The 14766-nt window shown below is 34.6% G+C and overlaps 1 long non-coding RNA gene across 2 annotated transcripts in view; it reads right to left on the bottom strand.

The window, feature by feature from the left end:
* LOC119864966 overlaps positions 1-10713 on the bottom strand; it is a 70198-nt gene extending 59485 nt beyond the window's left edge. For both annotated transcript variants that reach the window (XR_005375607.1, XR_005375608.1), the window contains exon 1: positions 10492-10713. This is a non-coding gene — a long non-coding RNA (uncharacterized LOC119864966). The remainder of the gene's footprint in view (positions 1-10491) is intronic.
* Positions 10714-14766: the final 4053 nt, after the last annotated feature.

Below are 14766 nucleotides of genomic sequence, written 5' to 3'. Positions count from 1 at the left end.
CAGGTCCAAGTGTTCATCAGTAGATGAATGGATAAAGAAGAAGTAATATATATATATATGTATATATATATATATATATATAAACACTTTTATATTATACCAGACATGGTTCTCTCACTATGCTGTGACTAATAAATGAAGTCAGTAAAGTTGCAAATACAAAATCAATATACAGAAAATCATTTTTTTTTCTCTACACTAGTAAGAACCAGTAGAAAGAGAAATTAAGAAACAATCTTATTTATAATTGGATGAAAAAGAATAAAATATTTGGGAATAAATATAACCAAGAAGCTGAATAACCTGTACAGTGAAAACTATAAGACATGGATGAAATAAATTAAAGATGATATAAATAAATGGGGAGATATCTTATGTTCTTGAATTGGAAGAATTAATGTTATTAAAATGTCCATACTATCTAAAGCAATCTACAGATTCATTGCAATCCCTATTAAAATCCTAATGGCATTTTTCACAGAACAAGAATAAACAATTCTAAATTTGGGGAAAATCACAAAAGACACCAAATATCCATAGTAATCTTGAGCAACAAAATTGAAGGCATCACACTCTGTAATTTCAAACTATGTTACAAATCTATAGTAGTCAAAACAGTATGGTATTGGGATAAAAACAGACACATAGATCAACAGAACAGAATAGAGAGCCCAGAAATAAACCCACACACATTAACTGATTTACAGCAACAAAGCCAAGAATGTACAATGGGGAAAGGACAGTCTCCTCAATGAATAGTGTTGGGAAAACTGAACAGCTACATGCAAAAGAATGAAATTGGATCACTAATTTATATCATACACAAAAAATATTCAAAATGATTAAAGACTTGAATGTAAGACATGAAAACACACAACTCTTAGAAGAAAGTATAAGTCATAAGTTCTGTGACATTGGTTTTGGCAATAATTTCTTGAGGTTGGACACCAAAAGAAAGTCAATAAAGACATAAATAAATAAATGGGGCTATATGAACTAAAAAAGCTATGCATAGCAAAGAAAACTATCAACCAAATGTAAGAGCAACATATTAAAGTGGAGAAAATATTTTCAAATTACATATCTGAAAAGGAATTCATATCCAAAATGTAAAAAAAAAAAAACATAAAATAGAAAAAAAATCATAAAATTGGGCAAAGTAACACCTGACATTTTTTTCAAAGGAGACACACAGATGACCAAGAGGTACATGAAACATTGTTCAACATTACTAATCAGGGAAATGCAAATCAAAAGTATAATAAGATACATCTCATATCTGTCAAAATGGCTTTTATCAAAAAGGCAAGAAATAATAAGTATTGGTGAGGGTATGGAGAAAATGGAACCTTCATGCTCTCTTGGTGGAATGGTAAATTGGTTCAACCACTATGAAGAACAGTAGAGAGGTTTCTCAAAAAATTAAAAATACATCTAAAGTATGATCTAGTACTTCAAATTCTGGGTATTTGTTTACAGAAAACAAATACATAAACTCGAAAGGATATACACTCCTATGTTCTTTGTGGCATTACTTACAATAGCCAAGATATGGAAACAACCTGTGTCCATCAACACATGAATATATCAATAAATGGTGGTATATATACACAATGGAATATTATTTAGCCATAAAAAAGAATGATATCTTACTATTTGCAACAATATAGATATAACATTGGGTCACTATGCTAAGTGAATAAATCAGAAAAGGACAGACAAATACTGCATGATCTCACTTATGTGTGCAATCTAAAAACAAAGAAATGAGGCAACAACAAAAAACAAACTCATAAATACAAGGAATAAAGGTGGTTGCCAGAGCCAGCAGCAAGGGATGGATAAATTGGGTGGAGGGAGTCAAAAGGTACAAACGTTTAGTTATAAAACAGATAAGTCATGATGACATAATATACAGCATGCTGACTATAATGATTCTGTATTGCATATTTGAAAGTTACTAAGAGAGTAAATCTTAAAAGTTCTCATTACAACAAGACAAATTCTTTAATTATGAGTGGTGATAGATATTAATGTGACTTATTGTAATAACACCTTCATAATATATATAAATATGGAATTATTATGTTGTACATTTGAAACTAATATAGTGTTTTATGTCAATTATACCTCAGTTAAAAGAAGAATAACTAGTACCAATAGTACTAGGACTAGGACTAGTAGCAGCGGCAGCAGAAGAAGAAGAAAAGAAGGAGAAGGAGAAGGAAGAGGATGATGACAATGATGATGAAGAGGAAGAAAAGGAGGAAGAAGGGTAGTTATTAGGGAAATCCTAAAGTAAAGATGCCTGTGCATATGTTACTATCACCTGCCCTTCTCATCAACAAGAATGAGTCAACCTATATCAAAAGCCTAGGCACACTCAACACTGTTTTCTGTTTTTTTTTTTTAATACAACAAATAATAGATAAACCCACATAGGTGGAAAGGATATGCAAATCTGTGTTCAGACTTATCTGGCTCCCTTTCTGTTTGTCTTGTAAAACAAAGCAATTCCACTCTAAGTCCTCTGTAATATATTTTATAAGACAATACCAAGGAAGTTTATTCTATTTTACACATGGAAGGGCAACAGAGAAGACTTATCATGGCATGAGGGATGAGGTGTGCTTTCAGAAGCATTAGACCCAGCCATTAGTGCACACCAACACACTTCTGATACCTGAAATTAATCCCATAGCAGTGGGAAAGCTTAGTCATGCAGACTGCACTTCCTGCTGAAAGCAAAACCAACAAACTCAATATACATGCAGGCAGTTGCTTTTGAAGCTTAAGGACTATTTTCTCTGTCATAGTATTATATCTTTCATTTATTCCCTTAAAGAACCTTAATATTTTTCCTCATTTCTATGGTTTCATAAGATATCAATTATATCTATTTTGGCAATATATCATATTGCTTTGAGGAATGGGTTGTGAACTCCGAAACATGAGTTCAAATCATAGTTCTTACATAAAATACAGGACAAGTTACCTAACCTATGAAGTCTTCAAATTCCTCATTTGTATGATAGCATATTAATATCAATATCTTGAAATTTTTTTTAGGATACAGTTAGATAATATGTGAAAAATATTTAGTGTGAGGAGAAGAGATAGGAAGATAGTGGAATAGCAGGATTCTGAGCTCACCTTGTCCCATGGTCACAACAAATCAATTACTGCATGTAATTCAACTCACTTTGAAAACGACCTGAGCCTGGTAGAGCAGATCTTCCATAGCTAAAAGCTTAAAGAACAGGTCATATTGAGAAAAGAAGGAGGAAGGGAAGAGACACAGTAAGGAACCAACCCCTTTAAATGGCAACAATCCACAAGCAGGAGAGATATCATAAGCACAGAGGTCCTTTCTGAAAAGCAAGAGGATAAATCTTCAAATTAGGTACTGGGAAGACAAGCCCTCATAATATCTGATTTTGAAAAGTAGCAGGGCTTAATTCCAAGAGAACCCAAGGGTCTTAGGAAATGGAGTCTCCACTCCATATAGAGCTAACATGCCATATCACTTGGCCCGAAACCCAGAATAGAAGCACAATTAGGAAAGCACTTAGGGCATACTTAAAGGAGATTTATTTATGAAATTTAGAATGTGTGCCAGAGGTGTAGGGATCTACAAAATCTTTCTTTGGGATTGGAGGTGCTGGCAGGCACCATTTTTCTTGTCCTCCTTCAGTGCTTCTAGCCTAAAGCTTGAGTGCACAAGTTGTTACACTCTCCATCTGCCTTGTTAGCACTGTTTGCCTTGCCTGAGCATTCCCCTGGAGCCCAGCCCCCCACTTAAAGTGCCTGCACCAGCAGGTACCACTCCAAAGTAGCTCCTACCCCACCATGCCAAGTGGGTAGTTTTAGTTGGGACCGGGTCCCCTCAGAATGACCACTCCCTGTCATAGTCAACAGGCAGCCCAAGCAAGACAGGTTCCTCTCCCAAGGGACTCCTGCCCTAAGGAGGGAGGTAGTAGCCACACCCAACAGCACACAGACAATAGCTAGAGCCTGGCCTCTTATTTAGTTATACTGGGAGCAAGCCCTACCTACAAACACACCAATAAGGGCAGCATAAGGATGGCTGAACCAGCTGTGCCAGGGATAATCCCTGCCTAACAGTGTGTTACAGTAGTTTTAAATCACTGCTGACAGCCAGGCTAAGGGACAGTCCTGTCCACCAGCCTTATTGCAGCAGTAGCAGCTTAGCCACAATAGTACAGATCCCATAGTCCACACAGAAGATAACCCTGGCACTGTCAGTGTCAGTTCTGGTCACCATGTGGGATTGTGCTACTTGAGCACTACAGGCTACCTTTTACATAAGGCCATTACTTTCAACATCAGGAACAATTGATAATCTAACATATGGTTTATTAAAAAAAAAAAAAAAGACACAGGGAGTCAGACAAAATGAGGAGACAAAGGCATATGATCCAAACAAAAGAACAGGACAAAACCCCAGAAAAAGAGCTAAATCCAATGGAGATAAACAATCTACTTGATAAAGAGCTTAAAGTCATGGTCATAAAGATCATAGCAGACTTGAGAGAAGAGTAAATAAACTCAGTAAAAATTTCAACAAAGAGATAGAAAATATAAAAGAAGAACCAGTCTGAGCTAATATATATATATATATACATATATATAATACACATATATAGTAACTGAAATGAAAAAAGCCCTAGAGGCAATCAATAGAGGACTAGAGGATGCAAAACAAATCAGCGAGCTCAGGACATAGTGCAATGGAAAGCACTAAAACTATAGAGCAAACAAACAAACAAACAAACAAAAAAAAGAACTAGTGGGTTAAGGGACATCTGTGACAATATGTAGTGTAATGACATTTAAATTATACAGGGTCCCAAAAGGAGAAGAGAGAGACAAAGGGACAGAAACTAATTTGAAGAAATAATAGCTGAAAACTATCCCAATCCGGTGAACAAAACAGACATCCAGGTCTAAGAACAGAGAACCCCAAACAAGATGAACCTAAGGAGGTCTGACTGAAGACACATAATAAATGAAATCACAAAAATCAAAGCCAAAGATACAATCTTTTTTTTTTTTTTAAGATTTTAATTATTTTTATTCATGAGAGACACAGAGAGAGAGAGAGAGAGATGGGCAGAGAGAGAAGCAGGCTCCATGCAGAGAGCCCGACGTGGGACTCCATCCCTGGTCCCCAGATCAGGCCCTGGGCTGAAGGCGGCGCTAAACTGCTGAGCCACTTGGGCTGTGCCAAAGAGATAATCTTAAAAATGGCAAGAGAAAATCATTTATATAGATAGAAAACCTGGTAAGTCTATACCAAACTTAAAAAAAAAAAAAAAAAAGTCAGCAGAAACTGCAGGTCAAAGAGTACCATGATATATTCAAAGTGCTGAAAGGAAAACAGAACAAACCAAATGACCAACCAAACAAAAGCTACCAGGTATACCTGACCTGGCAAGGCTATCATTCAGAATTGAAGAATAAAAGAATTTTCCAGACAAAGAAAAGTTAAAGTTTAACACCACTAAACTAGCCTTACAAGAAATGTTAAGGGGATTTTGTTAAGCAGAAAAGTCCATAATTAGAAAGGGATTATGAAAGAAAAAATTAACTGATAAAAACAAATATATACATATTAGATCAAAGACTTAAATAAAAAGAAATAAATATAGCAATAGCACTAAAGAAAATCATAAATCACATGGAAAGAGTAAGAGAAAAAGAAGAGAATAGATAAGAACTATAAAAACTACTAGAAAATGATTAACAAAATGACTATAAGTACATATTTATCAATAATTACGTTAAATGTAAATAAACCAAATGCTCCAGTCAAAAGACATAAGGTGACTGAATGGATAACAACAACAACAAAAAAATACAACTATGTATTACCTAAAAGTCACTCACCCCAGATGAAAATATAAACATGGATTGAAAGTGAAAGGATGGAAAAAAATATTCCACGTAAATGGAAACTCAAAGGAAAGCTAGTGTACTTCTACTTATCAGACAAAATCGACTTTAAAATAAAGCCTGTAATAGGAGACAAAGAAGGGCACTGCATAAAAATAAAGGGATTAACCCAACAAGAGGACCTAATAGTTGTAAATATCTATCTACCTAACATAGAAGCACCTAAGTATATAAAGCAAATGTTAGTAGACATACAGGGAGAGATTGATAGTAATGTAATAATAGTAGGGGACCTTAATACCCTACTTATATTAATGAATAAATCATCCAGACAGAATATCAATAAGGAACACAGCTTTGAATGACACATTAGATCACATGGACTTAACAAATAATAACCGAACATTCCATCCAAAACCAGAATGCATATTCTTTTCAAGTGCACATGTAACAGTCTTCAGGAGAGATCACATGTTATGCCACAAAACAAGTCTCAGTAAATGTTAAAAGGATTGAAATCATATTGAGTTTCTAACCACAAAGGTATAAAACTAGAAATCAATTACAAAAAGAAAAAAAAGAAAAAACAAGAAACACATGGGATTTGTTAAACAACATGCTACTGAATAATCAGTCAATGAAAAAAATCAAAACCAAAATATCTAGAGAGAAATGAAAATGGAAACATAACAGTTCAAAACCACTGGAAGCACAAAAGTAGTTCTAAGAGAGAAGTTTACAGCAATTCAGGCCTCATTCAAAAAATAAGAAAAATCTCAACAGTTCAACTTTACACCTAAAAGAACTAAGAAAAGAAGAACAAACAAATCCCAAAGTTAGTAGAATGAAGTAAATAATAGAGTTAAAACAAATGAAATAAAGACAAAAAAAAAAACCCCACCAATAATATAAAAGATAAACGAAATCAAGAGCTGATTCTTTGAAAGCATAAAATTGATAAACATTCAGCCAGATTCATCATGGGAAAAAGAGGACCCCCCCCCCAACATACACACACACACAAATCACAAATGAAAGTGAAGTTATGACTGCCACCACAAAAATATAAAGGACTCTAAGAGACCATTACTATATGCCAACAAATTTGACAACCTAAAAGAAATGGATGAATTTCTAGAAACAATCATCTAAGATTGAATCAGGGAGACAGGATATCTGAACAGAAAAGTTAAAATTGAATCAGTAATTAAATACAAACAAAACAAAACAAAACAAAACAAAAAACTCCTAATAAACAAAACTGCAGGACCAAATGGCTTCACAGATGAATTTTAACAAATATTTAAAGAAAAGTAATACCTATCGTTCTCAACCTAGTCTAAAAAGTAAAAGAAAGAAATGTGTTTAAACATATTCATGCTAAGGCTAGCATTATCTTAATACCAAAACCAGACAATGACACTACAAAAAAAGAAAATTACAGATCAATATCCCTGATGAACATACATACAAAGATCCTCAATAAAATATTAGCAAACCAAATTCAAAAACACATTAAAAGGATCATTCACCACAATCAAGTAGGATTTATTCCAGGGAGGCAAGGATGGTTTAATATATGTAAATCAATCAGTGTAATACGCATTAACAAAATGAAGGATTAAATGATATGCTGATGATTAAAGTCATCACATGATGATGTTGATAAAATTATATAATAATATCAGCTCATTAGATGCAGAAAAAGCATTCCACAAAATGCAACATCTATTAATGACAAAAATTCTCAAAGTGGGTATAAAATGATACCCACTTTGAGGGTATCATAAAATGATAAAAATTCTCAAAGTGTGTATATGTTAACATAATAAAGGCCATATATGAAAAAAGACACAACTCCCATGTTAAATGATAAAAGGTTGAAAGTTTTTCCTCTAATATCAAAAAGAAGATATAGATGCTCACTCTCACTACCTTTCTTGAACATAATATTGGAAGTCCTAACAAAAGCAATCGGAGGGCAGCCCAGGTAGCTCAGCGGTTTAGCCCCGCCTTCACCCTAGGGCCTGATCCTGGAGACCCGGTATCGAGTCCCATGTCAGGCTCCCTGCATGGAGCCTGATTCTCCCTCTGCCTGTGTCTCTGCTGCTCTCTCTCACTCTCTCTCTCCCTGTATCTCTCATTAATAAATAAAATCTTAAATTAAAAAAAAAAAGCAATCAGAAAAGAAACAAAACAAAACAAATGGCATCCAAATTCATAAGAAGTAAAACTATCACTATTTGCAGATGACATGGTTATATATAGGAAACCTTAACTCTCCACCAAAAACTATTATAATAAATGAATACAGTAAAGTTGCAAAAATACAAAATCAATATATAGAAAACCTTTCTATTTTTTACACTAATAACAAACTAGCTAGGAGAGGAATTAAGAAAACTATCATATTACAAGTGCATCAAAAAGAATAAAATATCCAGGAATAAATTTAACCAATGAGATAAAAGAACTGTACTCTAAAGAGTGTAAGGGACTGATGACACAAAATAAAGAAATTAAAGATGACAAATAAATGGCAACACATTCCATATTTATGAATTGGAAGAATTAATATTGTTAAACTGTCCATGCTACCCAAAGGAATCTACAGAATTGATGTAATCCTTATCAAAATACCAATAGCATTTTTCACAGAACTAGAATAAATAATTCTAAAATTTCTATGGAACCACAAAAGGCCCCAAATAGCTGAAGCAATCTTCAGAAAGAACAAATTTCAAGTATCACAATCCCTGATTTTAAGATATACTACAAAGCTGTAGTAATCCAAACCATATGGTACTGGTACAAAAATAAATACATAGATCGATAAGACAGGATAGAGAGCCCAGAAATAAACCCACACTTATACCGTCAATTGAACTATGACAAAAGAATCAAGAATAGATGATTGGGAAATGACATTCTGGTCAATAGATGGTGCTTGGAAAACTGGACAGATACATGCAAAAGAATGAAACTGGACTATTTCCTCAGACCATATGCAAAAATAAATTAAAAACAGATTAAATATCTGAAATTATAAAACTCCTAAAATATATACATAGGTGGTAAACTCTTAGACATCAACCTTAGTAATATGTTTCTTGATACATCTTCCTAGTCAAGGAAAGCAAAAATAAAAATTAAAAAAAAAATTGGACATCAAACTAAAAAGCTTTTGCAAACTAAAAAGAAATCATCAACAAAGCAAAAAGGCAATCTATTGAATGGGAGAAGACATTTGCAAATGCTTTAACTGATAAGGTGTTGATATCCAAAATATATAAAAAAAGTAAAAAAAAAGTCATATAACTTAACACCAAAAAAACATAAATAATCCAATAAAAATGGGCAAAGGATCTGAATAGATATTTTTCCAAAGAAGAAAACGGCCAATAATACACGAGATGTTGTGTTCAACATCACAATCATCAGGGAAATACAAATGGAAACCACAATATGATACAACCACACACCAGTTAGAATGGCTAAAATCCGAAAGACAAGAAGTAACAAATTTTGATGAGAATGTAGAGAAAAGGGAACCATTATGCGCTGTTGGGGGAATGTAAACTGGTGCAGCTACTGTTGAAAAGAGTTTGGAGATTCCTCAAAAATACCTGAAAAATAGAAATATCATATAACTCAGTAATTCCACTTCTAGGTATTCACTGAAAGAAAACAAAAACACTGATTTGAAAAAAAAATGCATCCTTATTTTTATCGCAGCATTATTTTCAATAGCCAAGATATGGAGGCAAACTAAGTATCCATCAATAGATGGATGAATGGATAAAGAAATAGTACATATACACAATGGGATCTCATTCATCAAGAAAAAGGAATGTCACCTTGCCATTCATGATAACATTAATGTACCTAGAAGATATGCTAAATGAAATAGGTTCAGATGGAGAAAGGTAAGTATCATATGATTTCACTTATATGTGGAATCTAAAAACAAATGAATAATCAAAAACAGAAACAGATTCATAAATACAGAGAACAACGTGGTATTTGCCAGAGGGAAAATGGCAGGGAGAGTAGAGAGTTTTTGTTTCATTGCTATAGAGTTTTAGTTGGGGAAAATGGAAAGAACTTTGGAGGATAATGGTGATGGCTGCACAACAGTATCAAAGTTCTTAATACCACCAAACTGTATACTTAAAAAGTGGTTAACATGGTAAATATTAGGCTATATGTATTTTACCACAATAAAAAAGTTAAATGTGGTATTTGATAAATAATAACCATTCTTATTTATTACTATATATTCTATGTATATAGGACTGTAAGTATATGAATAAGTACATATATACTAGGTATATATAATATATACTCTAATGCTCATAATATTAGGCTTCTTCAAACTTAGGAGGGTTATGTCTCAAGCTATATGAATGTCAATGAATCCTGAAGAGTATCTATACAGTATTTATAATCTATGTAAAGTAGTATCTTGAACTATTCTGAGTAAATGGCAATAGATTTTAAAACTGCGGAGCTATTAACTGATACATTGGTGGGGCTGCTGGGTTCACTTATTAGCAAACAGCTCTGCATACTCACCTTGCAGGACAAACAATTCGTATTTCTGATTCAGGAAAGTTAAATCTGTTGCTATTCTCTATCTCTATCCCTAAAGGCTACTATCAAATACTCAAATCTGTGATTACTAGATCCATGGACACTAATGATCCACTTTCTGTTTTATATAGCACACATCTTTGCCTTCTCCCTTTCCCGGAGGGTCTAGCAGCCTGACAAAAGTGTCTTTTGACTCTTCTCAGAAAATACTTTTCCTCTAGTACTTCACCCCTACCATGGAGATTGTGCTTTGTTTACTCCTTACTCTGTGTTGTCATAGACCTTGTTTATCCCTATGCAGTAGGATGAATCACAGATGATTACATTTTGGTCATTATTCTCTCTTACCTAACAGACTGTGAGTGCCCTGAGGACAAAGGATCCTGCTTAGGTGTGTCCTTATAGCAATGACACAGCATAGTGAGAGAACCTGTTCTACTAACTTACTCAGCAAGCTTATTCAGCACAAGCTCATTAAATATCTGCAGTGTACCAGGGCCATACTAGGCAGTTGGGTTTCACCAGTGAATAAGGAAAACATGAACCCTGCAACCTCCCTGCCTAGGCAAGAAGACAAACACTGAACCGGGAAGCATAATGAGTGAGAGTGAAAGAGAAGTCTGAAGTCCAGGGGAAGGGAAGGGTGTCACTGCTAGATGGTGTCAGAGAGGCATGTCCTGGGCCAGAGGAAGAGCACTGGGAAAAGTCTGAAACAATGACTGGGCTTCCATAGGGCTGGAGTTTGGAAAACCAGGGGGTCAGTATTATGGAAAGGATGGAATAGACTGGGAGAGGGGAAGATGTCAAGGTTCTTCAGGGTCTTGCAGATTATTCTGTGTAAAGTTATGAGAAGGCAATTTAGAGAATTTTTAGAGAAGGTGTGACAGGATCAGACCTGCAGTTTGTAAGGACCTCTGGGTGCAAGCTATATGGATTGGACCTGAGGAAAAGGGGTTTGTGGGGTGATCAGTAAGGAAACCCATACAAAATCCAGGTGGGATGTAATGGTGGCTCAGATCAGGAGTGTGTTGGGAGGGATGGAGAGGAGTGGAAAAGTTTGAGAGGTAATTAAGGGGCAAAATGAACAAACTTTTGTGTTCATTTGATATGGAAAGAATGTGAGGGATAGAAAGGAGCTGAGGATGAAACTTGGCTGTTAATTTGAAAAAGTCCACACTGATGCCAGTTATTCCTTAAACCCAGGTCACATCATAGCATTCCTAGGATTACAACTTTCCAGTGGCTCCATTATGCTTTGAGGATAAAGTGCACCTTTTTAGCATCTATGCTATGGACCACGATCTGGACCCCACCTCAGCTCTGGGTTTTGGCCTTTTTATTTTACCGATGCCTAATTCTACATAGTTCTCTAAATATGCCACACTGTTGTACCTTGTGTATCTTCCCATGTTTTTCCTCCTTTCCTAAATGTATATTTTTTTCACATATAGTTCCTGAAAATTCCAAAAATCTTTTAAATCAGCTACATGATTATAAAGCCTAGCTTCTGCTAGCTTATTTCTTTCTCTCTATTCCATTTTTACTTTAAGTTTTTTTACTTATTACATTCCATTGGAATATTGTGTTTATTTCTGCTGCTGTTTATATATTTTTAACATAAATACTTCAATATTTTAACCTCAGCAGATCTGTCAATTTATTTATTCCCTACAGGCTAGATGAGATTGGATGTTAGCATATAGAACACTGAAACTAGAAAATTATATGTTTTCCCTTCTTATTTAGAGAACTAAACTTTAGGAATAAATTGCAAAAACAGATTTTCTCACAAAATTGTGAAGTAATCAACTTTAGAAACAGAAAGAAGAAAAAGAAAATAAAGTGAAAATGTATTAAGTGCTGGCCACTACTATGCTAGATCTCATTACTCAAATTATCTCATTTTATCTTTAGAACGATCCTGTGAGGCTCGTTTCATTTCAGTGCAAGATTCAATCTCTACCTTTTTGAAACTCTAGGGATAAATTTAGGAACCTTCACAGTGGTGTTCACAGGAAACTAAAAGACATTGTTCATTGTTTTCTCCAGTGCAGGCCCCAGACGACTTGCTCCTTGTTTTATACTCTACATTATAGGGAATGACATCATTAAGCTGGCGCTCCATTTATGCGGCATGAAGGGGGAACCTTGTCAGAGATAAATTAGATTGCTGTTCTGTCACAATAAAGGTCTCATCTTTCATTGTAAAGACTCCAAATTCTTACCAAAGCATCAGGGAAATGCACACAATAATAATGTAAAAAAAAAGGACAATGAGAAGAATCCTTGGTATTCTTTCCATACAAAAGATGTATACTTCTTTGGAACCAGTGGTCAATAACTCTTGCTTGCATGGCCAATGAATTCTAAACCTCCCTGAAGTATTATTTATCCATAATGTCTTGCATTTTTGTTTGCTTTTTGGACTTGGGGAAGTAGTACACTATAATCAAAAGTACATGGATATTAAATTTGCTTCCTTTGATATGCCACTTCTGGAAAATGACCTAACCTCAGGCACCTTTTTTTTTTTTTTTTAATCTACACTAAAGATAATAACACCAATTGGACAGTATGTTGAGAAACTTAAATGGGTTTAGGAATATAGAACTCTAGCTTCTATATAATAAATTAAGAAATTATCTTTTGTGGGACGCCTGGGTGGCTCAGCAGTTGAGCATCTGCCTCCAGCTCAGGGCATGATCCCAGAGTCCGGGAATCGAGTCTCGCATCAGGCTCCCTGTATGGAGTCTGCTTCTCCCTCTGTCTGTGTCTCTGTCTCTGCTTCTTTCTGTGTGTCTCTCATGAATAAATAAATAAAATGTTAATTTTTTTTTGTTTATTTTAATGCTTGATTATTTGGATTCTGGACTTTAAAAAGCCTCTTGAGAAGCACACATATGATCATTAAAAAATAAGGCATTTGGATATATTAGCTGTGGATGCATTGACTACTAACCAGCAGCATTAGCCTTTCACAGAGATTGCTAGATTTGTAGGGAAAGACAATTAGCAACAGAGGCCATATTAACAGTAAATGAATTCTCATACTGTGGACAATCTAGCTCAGTTTAATCAAAATTCTAATAAAACATGTTTTGCTTTTATTTCTCTTTTCCCTCTAAGTAAACTTTTATGGAAAATTAGTAGCTAGAGAATAGGACTAGTAAAATCAGTTTAGGTGAAAATGCTGTATATGCCACACTCTATTTGAAGAAATTAACAGTGCCAAGGCTAATTATATGATATTTACATATTTTCTCATCAAAATGCATGAAAATTCTATATGGAAACATTAAAAGAACATGGTATTTGGCCCTCTAGAGAACAAAAAAAAAAAAAAAAAAAAAAAACCTGAACAAAAGGACAGTGGCCTTTAGGCTTAGTGAAAAGAACAGTTAACAATGATCTTAATATCAACCTGTCAGCCTAGTTTGTTCTTTGAAGTTTTTTCTTTGTTGCAAGCTGAATTATCTCTATGCCAATGATTTTCAAATTTATAATTTCAATCAAACAACCTTCCTTGAAGGTTTCTCACTTCAGTGAGAAAATCGAAGTGTTCAGAAAAGAATTTCCACCTGCTCCAATACCATCTTTAAAAACCTACATGAAGAGACTGTCTTTTTTCCAGTGGATAGTCTTTCCTCCTTTGTCGAATATTAGTTGACCATAAGTTGAGGGTCCACTTCTGGATTCTCTATCCTGTTCCATTGATCTATGTGTCTGTTTTTGTGCCAGTACCACACTGTCTTGATGACAACAGCTTTGTAGTACAACCTGAAATCTGGCATTGTGATGCCCCCAGATATGGTTTTCTTTTTTAATATTCCCCTGGCTATTTCGGGGTCTTTTCTGATTCCACACAAATCTTAAAATAATTTGTTCCAACTCTATGAAGAAAGTCCATGGTATTTTGATAGGGATTGTATTAAACGTGTAAATTGCCCTGGGTAACATTGACATTTTCACAATATTAATTCTTCCAATCCATGAGCATGGAATATTTTTCCATCTCTTTGTGTCTTCCTCAATTTCTTTCAGAAGTGTTCTATAGTTTTGAGGGTATAGATCCTTTACCTCTTTGGTTAGGTTTATTCCTAGGTATCTTATGCTTTGGGTGCAATTGTAAATGGGATTGACTCCTTAATTTCTCTTTCTTCAGTCTCATTGTTAGACAGAAATGCCACTGATTTCTGGGGATTGATTTTGTATCCTGCCACACTGCCAAATTGCTGTATGAGTTCTAACAATCTTGGG

The sequence above is a fragment of the Canis lupus genome, chromosome 21, assembly GCF_011100685.1.
Source record: "Canis lupus familiaris isolate Mischka breed German Shepherd chromosome 21, alternate assembly UU_Cfam_GSD_1.0, whole genome shotgun sequence".
Classification (NCBI taxonomy): domain Eukaryota; kingdom Metazoa; phylum Chordata; class Mammalia; order Carnivora; family Canidae; genus Canis; species Canis lupus.
Note: the sequence above shows the minus strand (reverse complement) of the source record. Positions and strands in the feature narration are given on the sequence as shown.